At 48.4% G+C, this 16,938-nt stretch overlaps 1 long non-coding RNA gene across 1 annotated transcript in view; it reads left to right on the top strand.

Annotated features, from left to right (window-relative positions):
- LOC112103944 overlaps positions 1–12,368 on the top strand; it is a 42,090-nt gene extending 29,722 nt beyond the window's left edge. The window contains exons 2-3 of the long non-coding RNA XR_002907881.1: positions 11,235–11,320; positions 11,777–12,368. This is a non-coding gene — a long non-coding RNA (uncharacterized LOC112103944). The remainder of the gene's footprint in view (positions 1–11,234; positions 11,321–11,776) is intronic.
- Positions 12,369–16,938: the final 4,570 nt, after the last annotated feature.

Genomic DNA, 16,938 nt, shown 5'->3' with positions numbered 1-16,938 from the left:
GGGGGGGGCTGTCAGGGGGTGGAGAGTGGTTGGATGGGGCGTGGGAGTCCCAGGGGTCTGTCTGGGGGTGGGGGTGTGGATAAGGGTTGGAGCAGTCAGGGTACAGGTAGGGGGTAGAGTCCTAGGGGGCCAGTTAGGATGGGGGGAGGGTCTCAGGAGGGGGCAGTCAGGGGACAAGAGGCAGGGAGGCTTAGGTAGGGGGTGGAGTCCTGGGGGGCAGTTAGGGGCAGGGGTCCCAGGAGGGGGCAATCAGGGGACAAGGAGTGGGGGGAGGGTTGGGAGTTCTGAGGGGGGGAGTGGGAGGGGCAGGGGCGGGGCTAGGGCAGGATGGGGTGGGGCTAGGACAGGACAGGGGCGGGGCTCCTCCTGTCCTCTTTTTTGCTTTCTGGATTATGGTAACCCTAGCCAAGCCATCATTGACTGCCAGAAGTGCAGGCCCCGGAGCAGAAGTTAATGTATTTTGCATACAGTGTTCTCCATGGGGAGTACGTAGCTATGCGTGGCAGTGCTCTGTCCAGCTGTCTGTGCCCCGAATTCACACCCAGCTCCAAAGGCAGATCATTTCTAGCTCAGCCTGCTGGAGCCTCTGTGCTGAGGGGGTTAGCATGTCACCTAGCTGTTCTCTTGCCAGACCCACGTGGCCCTTTCCAGTGTGCTTATTGTGTATTCACTCCCCCGTGTGTTGCCGAAGGGAGCATCGCCCTACGTCTGCCTAAATTCAAGTTTTCCTTTGTCTCCCCTGATCCAGAATGGAAAATGTAACAACCAGTGCTAGAATCAGTGTCTAGCCGCTAAGGCTGCTGGCACTTAGATGTAGGGATAGAAAGGCCTGGTGCATTTCACCCCAGAAGTGGCTGCAGTTAGGTGGTAGAGAAAGTGATCCTTCTCCAGTATGTGAAGTGTTTTGGGATCCTTAAGGCTATGAGATCCCATATAAATGCAATGGATTATGATGATGATTATTGTAATAACAGGTGGAAGTTTCCCTGGGGTAGGGCTGGACTCCAAGGTGTGGAGTTAGACGTTTGCGTTGAATGGAGTGGCGGAGGTGATCTGCATGGGGAGCGACTTGGAGGGCAGGCTTCTAGCTGGGCACCGTGGTGACCATTCCAGCCCCTCCTGGTCCCTCTCTTGCCCCCCCCCTCACGCATGTGCACATTTTACAGGGAATGACATGCGGGTGCTGAAACATAGCAGCCCCACAATATTGCCATTGCAGGTTGCTACTCCCCCGGTTTAAATACTCCCCAAACCTCAGCCGACAAGAAGAGCTTCAGTCAAAATCACCCCGCCCCTGCCTGCAGTGGTTAGAGAAGAGACTTCACGCCCTTCTGCCGTAGGGCTCCCGGCACGGAAAGGCACAAAGCGAGTGTGAAATGCCAGCCCAGGCACAGCTGAGCCACGCCTCAGAACTCGACACGGGCCCTGTCATTTTGTTTTCTGTCGCTGCTTGGCAACCCAATGTGGGGCTTTTTTGTTTGTTGTGGTTGAAAGCATTGCATCAGCAACAGGTTTAAAATGTACCCTCTGAGAAATTGGTTCTGAGACGGGTGATGATTCATCTAAAAAAAACCCCAAACTCTGGCTGGCTGGAATAAATCTGGATGTGTCAGGTTGTGGCGGGCGAGGAGATGAATGGGGGGATTTAAACAGTCACGGGGCTGGCAAGGAGAACAATGATTTGACAAACTCTTGATTCTGCATGCTGGCTCCATTGTTTCTCTCCTTCCCCTGAGCTTATCCAGGCTTGGATTGTGGATTCAAGTCCAAGTGCTCAGCACAAACCGTTGCCCTGAAGTCCACAGATCCTGGGCAGGATCAGTGCATTGAGAGCTCTTACGTCTGTGTTTTCTAATTCGTGAAATACTTTGGCCGTTGTGGCTCACAGTACGCACGTCTATGCAAGAAGAGTAACCCTTTCCATGCTGGAGTTAGCTCTGAGTGGAGGGGGCCAAAAAGGAGCCGGTCTCATCTCCCAGCGAAGGAATAAATATATATTTATTTTGCAACATGTGAAGTCACGTGATCCGGTTGTTCACATCTTAGACAAAAGGTTTTACCAATTGGTTTACAATGTATTAAAATGGATTGGGCGTTAGCTAAAGCTAGAGCTTCATTCGGAGCATTACAAAATTGTTTTTACTGCTCTAGACAGACGCACAGACAAACACACACTGTGTTCCCCATCTGTGTCATGTATGTATAACATGTCGAGTGTGCACATCTGTAAATATATGTGTGTGACTAATATAGCACTCCGACTGTACTTTTCCTATTCATGCCATAAATTCCATAAAGGTTTGGGATTGCCCATTGTTAGTGAATTTGTAAGCAACCCCTCCCTGCCAAATGCAGGTTGCTTGTACTGCTCTGGAAGTGGCACTGATTCAGGGCCTGATTCTGCCACTTCTGCACCCATTGACTAGGGCCTTGCTTGGCAAATTGTCCTGGCATGTTAGGGCAAGCAACCAAGGTGACAGAATAGTGCTGTGAAGTCACAAGCACGGTACTATAGTGATGATGAGTTCACATGCTGGATCGTGCACCAGGCTCAAGGAGTGTGCTCACTACAAAGACAAAAGCTTCGAGTTGCGTTCTTACTCTTAAGCATCAAGAACTGACATGAGAGAAAATACTGAAAAAGTTCAAGTTTGCAAACAGAAGATATTTTTAAGGTGATTGAGCATGGCAGGGGCTGTGTAAGCAACTTGAGCAGATTAAATTCATGCACATTTAGGGCATTGCCGACGTAATACATAACAACCAGAATAACTGATGGGCCCCTGAAATGGTCCTCAGGGGAAGTTCTTTAAACAAGTGGGGTTAAGTTCAAACCATAAAGCTCTTGGTCCCCATGTTCCTAGAGGACAAGAGAGTGCTGGATGGGAGATTTAATAAAGGCCTAACCCAGAAAACTGCTTACACGTATGTGTACATTTAACCAAGAGAGTAGTTGGACTACACGAGGGCCTGATCGAAAACCCATTGAAGTCCATGGAAAGATTTCCCGTGACTCCAGTGGGCTTTGGATCAGGCCCATGTGCTTTAAGTTACACATGCACTTAAATTTGGGATGGGAGCTGACATGAGGGACTTCTGGGTAAGAGGTTGTTCTCTCTCTCTCTCTCCCTCCACCCAGCATCATGGTTTTTGTTCCTTATTGTTCTCATCTCCCAGAAGAACATCTGCAGCGACCCAATGGTCTCCCATCTTGGACTCCTCTCGTCTCCTTGTTCTTCATTTTACTCAACAAACAGCAACAAACGTGTCGGCTGGGGACAGGTCTCCAAACTCCCCTTCCCTGCCCCAACCCAGTGTCTGCATTTACTCCAAAGATGCTACCAAGGACTGTACTCTTCTAGGAACAAAATGCAAACCGAACCAAAAACAAACACGCACACCTCGCCCTGTTTGTCATTTGATCCTTCATGTTACATCTAGTTCCACAAACTCCACATCTCCCCAACAATAAAGGAAATGTGTCTATGCCCACAGGGGCGGAGCTATCTCTCCAGGTGGGAGGGGCTGAGGTGGGCTAGACAGAAAATTGGGGGGGAGGGGCAGAGCTGCACTATGCCTGGGCAGTGTGGAGCAGCTGCTGCGCTGGCTGGTGCCATGGTGCGGGCAGCCGCATCACTTCAGTGTCTCCTCCTCATGTTGCTGGTGGTGGTGGTGCCCAGGGCCCTGGGGCTGCGGCTGCTCCTCAGCTCCCTGCCACTTTTTGACTGCTCACAGCTGGTAAGAGCTGCTCGGGCGTGGGGACCCAGTTCGGGGGCTCACAGAGCCTTCAGGAATCAGTGAACGCGGGGGCGGGGCCCAGAAGTCCGGACCGGAGCGGGTCAATCTGGAATTCTATGGGGAGGCCCAGACCCCCCACCTGCCCTTGGCAGCATGCCCTGGTGAGTGGGGACATGGGCCAGGGCCTGCTTTTGTGTTCCCTGGCCCCACGCCCGGGCTTACTTCTGCGCTGCTGCTGGCAGTGACCCTGTCTTCAGAGCTGGGTGCCTAGCCAGCAGCTGCTGCTCTTCCACCACCCAGCTTCAGGCAGTGCTGTTGCCAGCAGCAGTGGAGAAGTAAGGGTGGCAATGCCATACCATGCCACCCTTACTTCTGCATAACGTTTGACCTTTGTGTTGGGAGGGTTGGCTACTGGGGGCTAAGACAAATTTTGGTGTGTCTATAGCCCCCACAAGTGTCCCCTGTGCTGCCCTCATGCACCAGCAATAGCTTTGCAGGTGCTGGTGAGTACCAGCCCATGGCCAACAATTCCTTATTTATCTGTTACAATCTCTTGGGTAGATTTCCTAAGGTTTCTGATTGAGGCCCATTTTCCAGAAGGTCTCTGCAAATGTTTGGAAAGCACTGGGTCCACCCTTGGGCCTGCCATTAAACATCGACCAAAGAACAAGAACGGTTCGCTTGAACGCTATGTAACAAACGCAGGGCAGCAAGAGGCATCCCTGCAACAGAGCGCTCAATGTGTGAGATTATGATTAGAGATGCTGAAAAGCCATAGAGCAGGAAGCCTCGCGGCTCAAGCAGTCTTAATGTTGTGCAAGATTATGCTAGCGCGTCAGCCTGCATTTTGCCTCCCATTATCTTCTATGGTTCAGCCCCTCCCTGGGCCACTTTATAAAACTTGTGTCAGCCGGACCTGTTCTTGCAGTGGATGTTGCTCCAAATGAAGCCTTGGAATCTGACTTTGCTGTCATTTGCAGTGGTGTAAATCAGGAGTAAGTCCATTGCAGGCTATGCTAGCTACACCAGTATAAAACCAGTGTAAGAGAGATCAGGCCCTCACTCTTTAAACAAGGCATCCTGGCAATGATTCCCTTGGCTTGCCCCATGGTGCATCCATTCAGATACTACAGCAATGGGCCCCATTACAAAAGATAGATTCAGGAATCACAATCAGCCGCACTGGCATTTTTGAGAGGTGCGGCTTGCTCTCCCCTCCTCCAGTTTCCACAGAAGCGAGCTTCCTTGCTTGTCTCTTTGCAGTACACTTGTCACAACCACCTGTGTGCCAGGCAGGATCCCTCTGAGTGTAATCGTATCATTTCCTGTGAGAGAGGGGGAACCACAGCTTGTTACGAATCCTTCACCTTTTCCTTAGCACGGAACGGAGTGCCCCCCGGGGTGTATCTGGGATGCCCTTGTTTTGTTCTGAGGAGAGGACACCGCTGTGGAGCTGCTGATGTTCCTTCCTAGGCCATTGAAGTCAATGGGAGTTTTGCCACTGACTCCAACGGGAACAGCATCAGGCCTACAATAGGAACATCCCAGCAGTGGATAAAAGCTGACCATCAGCCGGGCAGGAATCGATACCATTCTACGCACTACGGTCTTAGCAGAATAAAAACAGCCGCGCGGACTGGGGGGAGCTAGAGGTTAGCTGGCAAGGGAGGAGGTGTTGGTGTTTGAGATACACAGGCCTTCTGAGGATGGAGGCAGCCTTCCGGAGACTCAGAAGGAATCATGGTTCTATCTCTTACCTCAATGAGACCTTGACAACTACATTTTTGACTTCTGAGGGAGCTTCTGGAGGAGCAGGCACAAGGTACCCTTGATGCTGACCAGCTGCCACCCTTTGAGTCAGGACAGCCCAGCCTGCAGAGAGCATGCAGACTTGGCATTAGGCCAGTTAAACCCGCAGCAGCATGGTGCAGCTTTCACGCGTAATGCCTGAGCACAGCTTGATAGTCTGCTGTTAATGGCAATCACATTTCTTTGTGGGGTTTTGACGTCTGTGCCCTTCCAGCCAATCACCTTGCCTAGTGACCCCCCCCGGGCCCTGTGGGAATGGTACTGTCGGAGCCTCCCAGCTGGCTCGTCTGACGGACCACTGACGGCAAGGGCAGGTTGAAAGCAAACCACCGCTGCGTCCCAACAGCCCCCTAGCCAAGGGCAGGCGTGCTTGGATGAAGAAGCCCGATAATGTTTTTGTTTACATAAGGGAGAGAGACGTTAGCTACACCAAAGATGTTCAGTGCACAAGCTCAGCCTGGGATAGGCAGGGAGCATCCATTTACTTCTCCACAAGAGCTCCCACCAGAGGGTGTTCACATGAAGGCTGGGGCTTTTGGCTCTCGAGAGACACTGCTAAGGGTGACAGGCCCCAAACTGAACACACCTGTCATCCGTCTTAGCACTGCCCTCCTCTCCTGATCCCGGAAGAGCTATCTGCTTCATGCGCCTACTACAGGAGTGGGGATGGAGAAGCCAGTGGTATGAAAAATCTTCCTGTTCAAGAGGATCTGGAAACATACAGAGGAAGCAGCCCCAGTGGGGCGGCAGGAGTCCTAGCCATGGCCATGCTGCTGTCGTCCCAGCCCTACTGGTGTTTGGATTCTCTCACTAATTCCATACAGCAGCAGTGGAGTTTGGTACCTCCTCACACTACTCCAGGAATGAGCCATTTGCGCTTTGGTTCTGAATGACTTCCCCTTTCCCCACAGGCGTGGATCCTGTGACCCGGGGGAAGGGCGGTAGGTCTGCTTACTCTGTTCGTGGCTGTACTGTGTTTGGCTCTACGGTTCACAGACCCTCCCGAACATACACACCGCTCAACACCCAGTCCGTGTACATCTCACTGAGAAACATGAAGCCTGTCAAGCTTCATCAAATGCTTTCGATCTAGCTGCAGTCCACTTGGGATCTCATTACCACACATCTCCTTCTATTAGTAAATCTCACATCTCATCTGAGAGGCACAGAAACCTCTAATTAACTCTCTCCTGTCCTTTCCTGAGCATGTGCCCCCAACCATGGGCTCTGCACCTGTCCGTCAGAACGAGGACATGTACTGAAATTGATTTAAACAAACATTACATTTTATAACACCATCCCAGTGGGAAAATCAGAGTTATGACTACTGCATATCAGTCTCTCACTGATGCACTTGTGTATGTAGGCCCAGAATGGTATTGTGGCCAAATCCCGGGCTGGGGCGCTGGAAGATGTGGATTCTAGTCCTGGCTCTGCCACAGGCTTCCTATCTGACCTTGGTCGAGTCACTTAAGCCCCCTGGCTGAGATTTTTAAAACCACCTACGATTTTGAAAATTCCTATTAATTTGGATGCCAAATTCCTATTAAAAAGAATGGGGATCAGGCATCCAAGTCCCCTAGGCAACCCCAGACATGTTTCTACTACTTCTAAACTGGGGCTGAGAGACTGGCCCTTGAATCCCTCTCTCTCTGCTGCCTTTCCTCTCCCTTTGAAGATCCTGCATCAGAGGGTCCCAACAGCCTCTCTGCTGTGCCTTGAGAACTTTTGCATCTAAATTTCTCATGGCCTGGGGGCTGGAGCATTCCCAGTCAGAGGCATCCCAAAGAACATCATGCAACAGAATGCAGGCTATTTAAATGAGAAAGCCCAAGGCAGAAGATCTGTTGAGTAAGAAGATGCCAGCTTTACAAAGTTACTTTTCAGAGGAGAGCCACAGTTTAAGGTTGGTGGTATATTGGCGCACCTCTGTGTGTGTGTGTGTGTGTGTGTGTGTGTGTGTGTAATATCTCTAGATATAGATAGATATTATATGCATTCCTCATATACAGAACTGTGCCTTTGCATAGCTTTACTTTGCTAAGGTGCATACAAAATCAAGACCAGAGAGACTGTCTCTCTGCACCCTTCAATTCTGAGTGCTCTCTCTCTCCCTCTCCCCCCCCCCCGTAATACATTGCCATGCCAAAGTTCTCTTACACAAATATGCAACCTAAAAACAACAAGCTCCCTCCACATTAGCTGGTTAAAGCTGGGAGATCTGTGAGCTTTTCCTTTTGAAAAGATGGGAAGAGCAAGAGAGAGAGAGTGTGTTGAGTCCTGGACAATCAGGCAAGCGATTCTCGTAACAAAAAGTAAATTGAATTTTACTGAAGAAACGTGAGAGATTTAGAACAATACAGTTAGTACTTAGTGGAATAGTTGCCTGACATGCAGATAGACTGGTGTGATCCTCCGTCATTATACAAAGCAGACACTGCGGGAGAGCAAAGAAAATATCGAGAGGACTCTTCGCTTGACAGCTTAAATCCCAACAATACATTAACCAGATAGAGTTAGGATCAAACATGTAATTGTAGCCATTGGAATTGATGGCTAGCGACCCCTGCCATGTGACACAGGTAGAACCTTTTGTAACAGTGACCCATGTTACGTGACAGAGGCCAGAAAATAAAGAGCTGTCTCTTGCCAGCACTCCTGTGTGTGTCTCGCCTTTATTACATGGTGTCAGGAGACAACTGGATTTTTGGCAAACATGGAGTAAATGAAGCCACCTGGAAGGGAGCCTGGTGTAAAACTAGGAGGGCTAGTTGCAGCATTCCTAATTTTTTTCGGAAAGCAGGTGGCATTGCAGAGAAACCAGAGAGGGTGAAATCCGCCACACTGTTACCTATGGCCTGCCCAGGGGCACTGGAAATCTACAATACATTCCACTGGGAGCATGAGGCGGGAAACTGCAAACTGCTAGGCAAAACGATTCAAAAATTGTAAGAATGTTGTGATCCATGCACGTATGTCCCATTTTTCTTTAGAAGAAACCAGATGCCAGAGGAGACAATTGATTGTTTTGTTATACACTGTGGTGGAGTGTCCACCTAGACCTGAAGGGGTAAATTAGGCCAATTAACCTGAGACTGCACCTGGAGGAAACCTAGGGCATGTTCGGGCCTAATTGCAGATGAAGTCCAGCTGGGGGGAGGATCGGGGCAGGATCTGTAAAGAGAAGAAGTTGGCAGCGTGGGGGAAACCTGCACTTGCTGATGCAGGGGGAAGAGCAGGAAGCCGCAAAGACAGAGTAGGACGCAAGCCAGGGAAGGAGCAGTAAGGGCTGGGAGTGTAAAAGCCCAGAGCTGCTGGGTTGAGGGTCCCTGGACTGGAAGCTGGTGTTGAGGGCAGGCCTGGATTCCCTTACCAGCCAGTGGGGGAGTGGCACAGACCAAATAGTGGGGAGGGGGCCGCCTGGGACAGTTTGCCTCAAAGGACTTGCGATACCCCAGAAGGGGGGAGGGCTAAGCTCTGAAGAGGAGAGTGCTGCAGCTGCAGGAGCATGAGAGGCCACGGAGGAGTGACTGGAATGAGGGACTGAGTAACCCTAGGAAGGGGCGTCCCACCAGGTGACAGAGCTCGTTCCTCAGATGAGCCACCAGGAGGCACCACTGAGCGGTGAGTAGAGCAGTCTCCCTCACACAGACCGATGCTATAGAGCAGGGGTGGCCAAACAGTGGCTCACAAAGTTAAAGCGTGGCTCCCGGAGTCCCCCCCACCCCCATTCTTTGCCTACCAGACCGGGGGGGGGAGAGGGGACCTTCTGCCCTGTGGCGAGGGGGGGGCACTAGGGGGCTAGGGACTTCTGCCAGAGACGACTGGTGCCTGCTGTGGAGGGGATGACAATTTAAAGGTTCAACCCCCCCCGGCCCCCGCACAGCTTGAGTCATTAAGTTTGACCACCCCCTGCTCTAGAGCTAGGTCATGTGAAGATGAGCAGTTAACCAACAAAGGACAGCCTGAATTATCTGAGGTATAATTCAGTGGGTCTCAAGCTTTTGTACTGGTGATCTCTTTCACATGGCACGCCTCTGAGTGCAACCCCCTCTTATGAGTTATAACACTTTTTTATATATATATTTATATATTTAACACCATTATAAATGCTGGAGGCAAAGTGGGTTTGGGGTGGAGGCTGACAGTTCGCGACCCCCCATGTAATAACCTCGTGACCCCCTGAGAGGTCCCGACTCCCAGTTTGAGAACCCCGGGTATAATTGATAGTCATGTCAAAGCAAATTTATTGGGAGAAATGGATTTGACAATGCAAAGAATAGTGCATATTTGTAGAGCTAGTGAAAACTGTGCTGCCCAAATGGTGCCTCAGGGCCCTTTTTAACCCACAGCCTCCCAAGGAACTGTCATAGGCAGCCTGACTTTCTGCAGCTGCCAGTCACTGTAGGCCTTACATAGGGCTGGCTGCCTTTGTCTCCCAAGTGTCTACTTGTCCAGTGGGAATTATCCGCTGGCTTAAAACAGGTGATTAAAGGGAGAAAGGCAAGTCTGATCTGCATCTCCCTTGCACTCCAGTACAAACGTTGTTTTGGAAGTGAGTGATGCTCTTCTGTGGTTCCAGTTGCTTCCAGAAAAATGTTTCTAATGGAGCTCAATCCAAATTAGACTGTCAGACCCTTAGGGCAGGGACTGTCTCTTGCTATATATCTGTACAATGCCTGGCACAGTGAGGCGGGAGTCTCATTCTGGGCCTTTAGGCACCAGTGCAATACAAAAACCGAATAGTTTATTTATTTGCTGCTGCACATCCATACACTCTTGAGCACAAAGCTTGAATGGGAAAGGAAGAGTTCGTTGCCCATTCCAAGGTGCTTTGATACTAGATCTTGTTCTGTAGGGCTCTCCTTTTCTCCGTATTCTACTGGACATCAGTTCCCTGCTCAGCCCTGCAGTGTAATATTAAATGAGTTTCTTCCCCTGGCTGGAACTCTGCAGGCTGTCAGCTCTGTGAAGGCGAGGATGCAGACCTCTCGGACTGGCTGGTGAGCGGCATTGATTTGAAAGCAGCACGTGGGACCTGGCCACCATTGTGGCAGAGCCAAAAATGTAGCAGTGTCAGAAAAGATGGGATTTCAGGCTTCCCCGCCCCTCGCAGCAATGCCAGCGTGGCCTTCGGTAGGCAGAATGCACATGCAGTCAGTGATCAGGTTCTTGAGGACAATGGTGAAAGACTTACCAGTCACTGAGGATTAAGGGGAATGTTCTCACTGAATGAATGGAGCCCTCCAATAACTGTTTAGCATCGTGTTCACTTTGCAAATGTCTTTTTCTAGCCCATAGTCCTGTAAATCAGAGACTCCCCTCGCTCCAGCGCTGCAGTGAAAATGTAACCATAGTGAAAGCTTAGCCTAGGATTCAGGAAAGCGCTTAAGCACATTCTTAGCTTTTTAGACAAACACTTAAGCCTCCTTCTTGAATAGGGACACTTCTGTGAATTGGAACCTTAAAATGGGCTTATTTTTTATTAGAACCAGCCATGCCTTCCAAAGGGTTTCCCCTTCTATAAAGAAGCATGATTTCTGCAATGATTCTGAGAAATAGTCATGCTCCTTTGGTAGTGCCCCTCAGCTCATTAACCCTTTCTTCTCTTCCAGCCTTGTCTAGACCCACTTGACATGGTCTTTTATTATGGTTTATTTGACATTCAATTATTTTTTTCTTTCTAGAGCAATGATACTTTGAACTTCTTTCATCCAAAGCTCTCCAAGTGATTTTCAGATATTCATTAAATAAGCTTCACATCACCCCAGAGGTAGGTGATATTATCTCTTTAAAAAAAAAGGGGGGGAGGGAGGGGGGACTGGGAAAACCAAGGTAAATAACTTGCCCAAAGTCACTGAGCAAGTCAGTAAAAGAGCCAGGAACAGAGGCCGTAAGTCCTGACTTCCCGTATGCTCCCCTAATTGCCAGCTCATAATGCCTTTCTGCAATGTAGTCATATGTGCACATGATGCTTTGATTGTCCTGCCCTGGTCGCTCAATTACAATATTTCATAATGCAGGATATGTGCGGTGGACCACATTACCCAGAATCCCGAACAGGAGGCTGGGTGTGACTGGTTTGAGAGCGCTGAAAGGGTTGGAGAGAGGGGGGTTGTTTGCAGCACATCTCATCTATCCTTACCAAAGAAAGCAAGAACACAGAAGGAAAAAAACCCCATATATTGCATTATGCCATTTCTTTCTTTCTTCTCTGACTTTGCTTCAGCTCTGAGATGACTCACACATTGAGGAACTGTTTTGTGGTTTGGCACAGCCCACCAAACCACATTTTCAGCTCTTGGACTCAAATCAAAAAGCAGATCCAGATTCTAAAAGAGTGAAGCCTAGCAAATGTGCGTGCCGCCTATAGCGACTCGGTGCCATCAGCTTCTTCAGCTTGGACCGGATCTGAAAGAACTGCACTTCTCACCTAATCTCCGTGGCAGCATCTCACCCCTAGTAGCATTAACTGTGTTGAACAGAGCTAAAGGGCAATCGCCAAAGGTTAAAAACAGAAACACAGTAAGGATTGGATCATATCAATTGTAAACAGTCTAATGTTTTTTAAACGGCCTTTAAAAAAAAAAAAAAAAAGCCAGTCCTGTGAAATGTATCAGATTCTAACACCTTTGCTAATTCTCACGATTTGACTGCAAGTCCTGCGATATTTGCGGTTTTATTTAAAGTCCCAATTCCTGGAGACCAGTGTTTATGTGAGAATCTCCGCTAGCTTGCTTTCTTAAGCTTCTAGCCCACATGGTTGCAGAGGAAATCATGAAAATGTGACCCAAGTACAACTTAAAGGCTCAAAATCCAGAAGGCAAATAAAAAGAGTGCTACATTTATTTATTTATTTATTTATTTGTAAATCTCATCAAATTATTTCTGAATATTTGCGGTTGGCCATAATGCTTTCAGACATGCTGATTTCCCTCAGCAGTGGCTGATTTGATTAGGCACATGTTTGATTCCTAGTCTTTCTAACATCTTCCCTATTTACCCATGTATATTGTGAAGGAACATGAAGGAACAAAGGATGCTGTTCCAAAAATGTGAGGCATGTGACTTCTCTCTAGGGTTAGTAAGGCCAGTTTAGCACCCCAGCCTTTCACCTCTGGAGACTGGATGCAAATGTTCCTTAGTGACAGGGTGACCATATTTCCCAAAGAGAAAACAGGACCCGCCGCAGCCCTCTTCCCCCCCTGTGAGGCTGTTTGCCCGTGGCTGAAATCCTGCAGCCCCCCCACACCCTCTTTGCGTGAAGCTGTTGCCTGTTGCTGGAACCCTGTGGGGGCCCCCTCAGGAGGCTGTTGCCCAGCGCTGGAACTCTGCAGCCCTGCCCCCCTAATACTGCAATGCTGCCTCCCTTCCCAGCCCTGCCTCCCCTCCTGCGGGGGGCTGGCATCGCAAACGGGACCAATGCCTCCTTTTGGAAAAAAAAGTCAGGACAGCTGGGACAGGGCTTAAAAAAGGGACTGTCCCGGCCCAAACGGGACATATGGTCACCCTACTTAGTGAGGTTGGTGATTTCATCTTTGTCCCTATTTGTGCACAACACTTTGGTATAAAGAAGCACCACTGCTCAGATCTGAAAGGGGCCTGAAATAGCTGCAGGTCAGAACTGAGGTGAAATGGCAGAGGGGTAGGGAAAGGTTGCATAGAACATGCATTCACTATGCCTGGTTTTATCCAGCCCTATTAACCCCTCGCTTTCATTAGCGTCTACATTCCCTATAAAATTAGAAGCTAGACAAATAGGAGAGAGGACTTTTCATCTCTCTTCTGGAGATGCTACCTGATTGTGATGCCACTGGTTCCCTGTCCAAGGCTACAGCTTTTTCTCCCCACCACAGTATTAATTTTTGAAGGGAAAACATGCAGACGTTCTGCAGTTTGCTAGGACACTCGGAGATCATGCCTCATAGAGCAGATGCTGCCCAACTCCGCCTCCCTCCAGGCAATCATGACCCTGCTCCCCCAACCCACTAGGCAATAAACACATGGAGACACTGTGGGTTGGATACCAGGAGCTCAGCTTTGGGCTCGGCTCAGTTTCTTCAGCAAGCTTAGCCCATGTTTTCTTCCTTCCGTGGAACAATGGGGAGGATCCAATTCTATGTAATGATCCTGGGTCACTGCTGCAGGTACAGCCTATGCAAACCCGCAGCAGCCACAGCACCTGGGCAACCCTCGGCCCATTTCCTCATTGTTTCCCCTGCTTTGCTCATCTCTCTCCTCTTCAGAGCGCATGGGATATAGCAATGGAGGTTTCATTTACAATTAAAAACAAACAAGGGTCTGTGGGAATAGTAGCAGCTTCCCTTTCCCTGCAGCCTTCCGAGGGGAACTGGACATGCTGGGAGTTAGCACTGTGATCGGGCACATCCTTGTCCAGCCACTCCCAGGCACTGCATTTCCAGCCGAAAAGGATCAGGAAGTTGGGGCAGGAGCAACGTCACCCGTTGACCTTTAATTCTATGAAGACTGGAACTTGCAACCTGGCACTAGAGGATTTTTTTTCTTTTCTTTCTTCAGCTTAAGTTCCACCTGGTTGCTGACGGGGAATCAGTTCATGGCCAGAGTTTTATTTTATTGTCTCAAGTAGATTAAAAGGATAAATGCCAATGCCGTGAGAGAATCGCCAGAGAGCAGATTTGGAGCTGGGCTGCCAGGAGGGTTTTAGTGCAAATGTTGTTGTTGTTGTTGTTCTTTCATTATGCTCTGTGAGAGCCTGAGCTTGGCAAGCAACCCCTGCATGCCAAGGCCACACACTTTTTGAAAAATCCAGTAGCATGACTCCAGCAACGTTACTGCTATTTCACAGCACTGCGAATGAGGGCAGCATCAGGCCCCTGACTGTGTTTTACTGTAGCTCCTGCTATTGGTTGATATCGTTTTATTGTGTCTTGTCCCACGGAGTTGCCATCTCTGTGATTGGAATGGAAGGGATTTTGGAGAGAAGACATTTTCAGCACTCTCTGGCTGGGTCTTTGGTGACTACGGCCTTGCTCTGTTAATTCCTAGATCTTTACAAATGAAGTGAAGTATCTTTATCTCCCTTTTAAATAGGGGGAAACTGAGGCACAGAGCGATTAAAGTGACTTGCCTGCGATCACACAAGAGATCAGAACCAGGAATAAAACCCAGGTTTCCTTAATGCCATGCCTGTTCCCTAGCCACTAGACCACAGCTTTACTCCGGCTGTTAGAAGAGAAAATCTGAACTCCTTTGCTTAGGAACCTGCCTCCTTTCTTTCCAATTGGACACAGAGTGGGAGGATGGTTCTGAGGAGACTGCTTGTTTCCATCAAGGGACTCACTGGAAATCCTGGCGGAAGGAGTCCTCTGTGCTCAAGCAATCTGCTGCCACTCTCCCTCTTTGTCATGCTCACCTGACCCCTGTGTAGCTTCATAAAGAAAAGAATCTGCTTCTGGCCCCATGCAGCTCTGCAGAGAAAGTCTTCCCTCTGTGTTAGATGAGCTCTGACAGGTTATCATGGTGCAGAGGAACAAAGTCAGACTTGTCTACCCAAACTCTTCATAAATGTCAACCTGTCTGAAAGTTCTTAGCCAAAATACCTATTGCCAGCAGGCTATTGGCCTGATTCAAATGGAAACCTGCTGGTGAGGAAACAAAGAAGGCAGGGTTCCAATTTATGGGGCAAATATATCACTGGAATAACTCTAAAGACTTCATAACCTCATTGTGGTGTATTGAGGACTGTGCTGGAATTGCAAGCTATCACTTTGAGAGAGCAGGGGCAGAAGTGGGGAGGGAGTTCCTGGTCCTGCTTGCAGGCAAGAGGGCTCTGTAGGGAAGCATGCGATCAAGGTCAGCTCTTCAAAGAACCAGCCTACAGTAAGGTGGATTGAGTTGTGCCTCTCTGCTTTAGGGAGCAGCCTGCTTTGTCTCTCTCTCTGGGAGTTCTCGTGTTAGGGTTCTGAATTCTAAGACAGAGCCTTGCTACATTGCAATCTTCCAACAAGATTTTTTTAATTTTTTTTTAATCTGACTTCTCTGTGTGTACACCATGAACTTCTCACTCATGCTTAATAGACTTCCAAACCAACCCAGCCTTTTGGACTAAACTCTTTCTGTGTCACACTGGGATTAACTGCCCCCTGTCGCATCTAGCCTGTTCTCTCATGGGAAGGAAAAATTACAAGTCTCAGCCATATTCTTACCTCACTTACACCCATGTAAATCCAGAGTGCATCCATTAGCTTTTGTGAAGTTACTCTGGATTGACACCAGTCTAGATGTGGGCAAAATTTGGCCCTTGCTTTAATTGCATAGGTTCATAGATTAAGGCCAGATGAGACCATTATCATCATCTAGCCTGACCTCCTGTATAGCACAGGCCAAAGAACCTTGCCCAGTAATTTCTGCATTAAGACTGTAACTTCTGTTTGAGCTTTAGAAAGATCTCCAGTCTTGATTTAAGGACTGCAAGTGATGGAGGAGCCACCTTTTGATTCAAGGACTTCAGTAACTCAGCCAGAGGTTATGGGCGTATTACAGGAGCGGGTGGGCGAGGTTCTGTGGCCTGCAGACTAGATGATCACGATGCTCCCTTCCGACATTAGAGTCTGAGTCTATGTCCCTAAGTAAGTTGTTGTAATGGTTAATTACACTCACTGTTAAAAATGTACGTGTTATTTCTAGTTTGAATTGATCTATCTTCAGCTCCCCAGCACTGGATCTCTTTATGCCTTTTTTCTGCTATCCTGTGTTTGGATGGGGACTTTTCAATTCTTTTTTTTCCAATATCTTTATCAGTGATTTGGAAGAGCATTGGATTGAGAACAATCCCTGCAGGTCGTCACTCAAAATACCCCTATTTAGATGGTGATTCCTCATTTACAATTACTTTTTACATTTTATCAGTTAACTAGTTTTTCATCCATTTTAATATGTTATGCATTGACTTTGTATCGTGCTATTTTTTTTTTCAGAACAGCACAAGGGTCAGAATGGGACTCAGTCAAGTGCCTGACAGAAGTCTATGTATATTATATCGACACAGTTACCTTTATCAACAAAACTCGTCACCTCATCATAAAACAATATCTCGTTGTTTGGCAAGACCTATTTTTGGTAACACCCAGGCTGGTTGGCTTTAATTGTGCTACTGTCTTTTAATTCTTTACTGATTGCACCCCTAATTAGTCTAATTAGTCGTTGTGACTAAAACTAAAAAGATGCTAACTATTATGTACAAATAAAAATTTGCCATGTGTTTGCCAAAACTGGGTGCAATGAACTGGTGAAAAACGGATTGCAGTTTGGGCAGAAAATATTTGCAACCGAAAAGTGAGGTAAATTGAAGTTGTGTCAAATGAAAAAGAAATCTACAATTTAAAAAAGTCCTCATCCAAACATTATGTG

This window comes from Terrapene carolina, unplaced genomic scaffold (genome assembly GCF_002925995.2).
Source record: "Terrapene carolina triunguis isolate 2854851 unplaced genomic scaffold, T_m_triunguis-2.0 Scaffold234, whole genome shotgun sequence".
Classification (NCBI taxonomy): Eukaryota; Metazoa; Chordata; order Testudines; family Emydidae; genus Terrapene; species Terrapene triunguis.
Note: the sequence above shows the minus strand (reverse complement) of the source record. Positions and strands in the feature narration are given on the sequence as shown.